The sequence below is a fragment of the Leptonychotes weddellii genome, chromosome 8 (assembly GCF_054177405.1).
Source record: "Leptonychotes weddellii isolate Sample4059 chromosome 8, ASM5417740v2, whole genome shotgun sequence".
Lineage (NCBI taxonomy): Eukaryota > Metazoa > Chordata > Mammalia > Carnivora > Phocidae > Leptonychotes > Leptonychotes weddellii.
Window position 1 is genome coordinate 4,195,004 of NC_138376.1, and position 5,040 is coordinate 4,200,043.

Below are 5,040 nucleotides of genomic sequence, written 5' to 3' on the forward strand. Positions count from 1 at the left end.
CAGAGTCCATAGTCTCTCATGGTTAGTCTCCCCCTCTGATTTCCCCCCCTTCATTTTTCTCTTCCTACTATCTTCTTTTTTTTTTAAACATATAATGTATTATTTGTTTCAGAGGTACAGGTCTGTGATTCATCAGTCAATTTAGGTTTTTCTAAATGAGGAAACATGTATATTATTTGTTGAAATATATAAGTACTCTAGGGAGTTTAGAGATTTCATACAAATTCAAAAACTCATAAGGCATGGAATAGAGATCAAGTAAAAGAAAATCAGAGCATAGAAATTCAACATAACTTCCCTGAACCAGCTTTTGAGGTCAGCAAAAATCTTCAACAAGCATTGCTTCTGTCTTTTATAGAGTTTGTTCATTGTTTAGATGGAGTTGGTGAGGAAAACACACTTTCAAATGTCTCAGAAAAATGCTCCAGATGACACAAATGAGGACTCTTTAAACAAATGATGTTATCTGTTTTCTCTTTGGCAACTCTTCATAGTAGACAAAATAGAGTATTTTGGATACATGCAAAATTGAAATACATACATAAGATACTTAGGATATAGTCTTATCATCTTTGCTCTTCAAATTCAGACATAACAAAAGCCCATACTCTATTCCTGCTTGTCAAAGTATAACCATAATGAGAATATATTCATAAGTAGAATTACAATAGAGCTGCAAACATTTATTGAGCACTTACATGCCACACATTGATAGAAGCACTTTATATCTGTTTCTCAATTCATTCTTAAAATTCTTTACTATACTACACTGCCTTTCTCCTTTTTCTTTTTCTTTTTAGTTTTCTTTCTTTTATTTTTTTGCCTGCCCACCTTATTCATCATGAGCACAATCATTCAAAAAATGAAACCTATAGGCAACCAGAAAAGTTGGTTGAGAGAAAATGAAAAGGATGAAGCAAATACTAAGCAAGCAGAAATGTCACAAACAAGTGCTTAGAAGGATCACAAAAGTGAAATGGAGAAACTAGCAGTCCTTAGCATAAGTACAATTCCCAAGGGTTTTTCAGTTACAATTTGAGTTGTTTACATGCAACCTTACATTAAAAATAGTGAGTCAGGAGCTCCTGGCTGGCTCAGTCGGAAGAGTGTGTGATTCCTGATCTCTGGTCATGAGTTCGAGTCCCATGTGAGTATAGAGATTACTTAAATAAATAAAATTTTTATTTATTTTATTATTTTTTAAAGATTTATTTATTTATTTGAGAGAGAGAGCACAGAGAGAGAGGGAGAAGCAGACTCCCAGCTGAATAGAGAGCCCAATGTGGGGCTCGATCCCAGGACCCTGGGATCATGACCTGAGCCGAAGGCAGACACCCAACCAACTGAGCCACCCAGGTGCCCCAAATAAATAAAATTTAAAAAAAAAAGTGAGTCAATGTGTATCTATCTGTCTTTGATGACAGCATTTGGAGAGGGAGAAATGAAGGTACAGATTTAATCTTAAGAGTGAGTGAGTGTTCTTAAAATAAGTAGAACAATAATTATGCCAGTAATCGATGATTGGCAGATATGTGTAAAGGTAAAATGTTAGCTACACATCAAGTAATGTTAGTATAGACGGGGTATCTCTCCAGTGTAAAGTATTACAGAGAGAATGCTGACTTCTCTTTTAAAGTGGCCATCCTTGGGGCGCCTGGGTGGCTCAGTCAGTTAAGTGACCGACTCTTGACTTCAGCTCAGGTCATGATCTCAGGGTGGTGAGATCAAGCCCCGCATCCGGCGCTGTCCTGGGTGTGGAGCCTGCTTAAGAGTCTCTCTCTCCCTTTCCCTCTACCCCTCCCCACCTCCCTCTCTAAAAAATAATTAAAAATAAATAAACAAATAAAACAGCCAGCCTTTCTTTTTCTCCCAGAATATTTATAACTATAAATTGCAACCACATAAAAGCATTTTTTTAACATTTTCTTTTTATTATTATTTTTTAAATATTTTATTTATTTATTTGACAGAGAAGGCACCAGTAAGGGGAACAGCAGAGGCAGAGGGAGAAGCAGGCTCCCCACTGAGCAGGGAGCTGGGACTCCATCCCAGGACCCTGAGATCATGACCTGAGCTGAAGGCAGACGCTTAACCGACTGAGCCACCCAGGCGCCCCTGAAGCAGCTTTTTTTGATGAGCATCTGAGTGGCATAGTTCTTTAATTTTAACTTTTGTATGCCCTTTTGTTTAATGATACCCTTGAAACCAGTCTCTGGGTAGACTGCATTCAATCTAAAATTTTATTAAGAGAATTTAATCTTTTTAACATTTTGTGATAAATTCTATGTCTACCAACTCACTTTGTGTATTTGATTTACCATGCCTTCATTGTTTTTTCTTTTTCTCCCTGTTTTTCTACTTTCCTGTAGACTAATAGATGTAATATCTGATCATCATCATCATCATCACTATTACCAGTTTCCCTTTTGCTAGTTCCCTTCGCTGGTTTAGTAACTCTCTTCCTTCAGAAATTATTACTGAACGTACATAACTCTATAAATTTTCTAACCAAATCTGAAGACTTTAACATGTGTCGAATAGACCCAACACCTTTGTAATTGTCTAAAATTTTACATCTTTAAATTTTCATATTTTTTTACAATTACATATTTTATCACTCATTTCTTCTACACCCTTCCTTTACTTTCTATAAATGAAATACGTCACCTGGCAATTGTTTTAATGAGGGTGTACAGTAGTAAATAAATTCTCCTAGCTGTATATAGCTCAAAATACGTTTATGATAACCTCACTATTAAATAGTACATTAGCTGGGTATACGATTTATAATGAAAATTTTATTCCTTCCAGAATGTGAAGAAGGCACGACTTTGTTGTCTTCTAGCATCTGCTATTGCTGCTGGGAAGTTGGTCACCAGGGCAAAGGGCATTTCTTTCCAGTATTACGTCTTCTTTTCCAACTATCAAGTCTTTATTCTTGATATACTGCAATTTCACTAAGACGTGTGTGGGCTTATTTTTACTTGTTATGATTAATACTTTAAGACTTTTACTCCGAACTCGTGTCTGTCCTCCATTCTAGAAAATTCCTATGTTTTTAAATACAGCCTCTCAGACATTTCCTCACATCTCTTCTGGAACACTTCGATAAGTACATTAAATTATCTTGATCTATAGCCATGTCTCTAATACATGTTTTAAATCTCTCTGTTGTGCTACATTCTATAGAATTCCTCAAAACTATAGCCCCATGTATTTATTCCTTGTGTCTGATGTAAAGGTTATCCCAATTAGTATCGTTTCACTAACAATAGTTTTCACTTTACCAATTTCTAATTTCTTATATCTACCCTTCGCTCTTTTATTTATATCTGTTTTGGTTTCATACTTCTTAGCCCTCCAGAGATTCTAAACATACCTATTTTAAAACCACTATTGATTTCTCTCTTATTTCCATGGAATCTGTCATGATTTCATTTCCTGCTGCCAAGGGGTGCTGGCTCAAGATTGCCCAGCTGCAGAGCTGTCTGCTTCTTCCTGCCTCTACAATACAACATTGTAAATGTTATATCCCCCCGAATAAGTAAATCCAGGCTTTTTTCAGTTGCTCTCTCATTGGCAGGAAGCTCCACACTGGCCCAGCAGTGAGACCCGCTCTAGCGCCCCCTGCAGTTGACGGACCTATTTCCTTCTAACGCACAGAAGAATCCGGACACTGGTCACTTCTGCTTGCTTCCAGTCTCCCATCCCAACAGAGCTGCAGCGTTAGCCCCTCTAACATTTTGCGTGTCATTCCATTTTTAGCCTATGGATACATCTAGTACTTTGAAGTTATTTAATTGTATCTTTTATATTTTATCTGCTATTTGCCATATGTTGGATCAAAAAGGGAAAGTCTCAAAGCATGAATTTATGGCATGTTAATTAGGTATCAGGAAGTTATAAAATGCCATGCATACCCTTCCCTTAGCAATTTGCAAGTTAATTGAGGAGAAAAAATTCTATGCATGAAATATTTAAAGAATACAAAACAGATTCTAATAAAAACAACAACTTGTACCCATCTATACAAAAAATAATCAAGGAAGGCTTTTTGGATGTGGCGGGAGCTGAGATTTTTCTTCAGGAATGAGCAAGATTTGGATGGACAAGAAATCTATGAATTTTAACTTCCTTACAATTTTGCCTTATTATGTGTCTTGAAGATACAGTTTATGTACCTTCTATTAGTGGTTTTGAGGGATACAAAGAGACTGTGTTAAAATTGTACAGCTCTGGGTGCATGATCATGGGAATATTGAGAGAAAACAATTTTGGGGGAGTCCTAGAAGTTTCATGTAAACATTCGTCCTAGGATAAGATATAAAAAACTAGAAATTCATAATGTGAAAACTATTGTTACTGAAATGATACTAACTGGGATAACCTTTACATCAGACACAAAGAATAAATACATGGGACTATAGTTCTGAGAAATTCAACAGAATGTAGCATAATAGATAGAGATTTAAAACATATATTAGAGACATGGCTATAGATCAATTTTGGAGAAGCCAATGCAAGAGAAGAAAATGCATGCATGTGTCTATCTATCTATGAGATATGAGGACTGCAACTACTGTGCTATTGCATTTAAAGGAATATTCTTCCAGGAAATTATTAGCAACAACTAATTGGATCAGTACTGACTCATTTCCCAGAGAAATCCAGTAGCTAAAAGCTAACTGTGTCTTATTTTCCTTTGTACCTGAGTTTTCAGCTTTAAGCTACTTCATAAACTTCTCAGAAAATTCTAAAAATAACTGCACTGTGTAATGTTCTAATATACTTCTGAGGTCTGCTGTTCAGGGTTCATCACACATGCCAAGAGTCCTTCAGTGAGTAGTAACAAGAGGCAAGGCATGTACACATAGGCTCACAGTCTACTTAATGCCTCTGTTCAAGTCTCTCTTATTCATGCTGTGCCTAAGTCCATTGAGCCATTTTACAGAAATAATGGACATAATTGGCCCTGTGCCTTGTTAGTTCTGATGGTTAACCTGACTCAGACGAATACCATTCCAAGTGAAATATCTATAT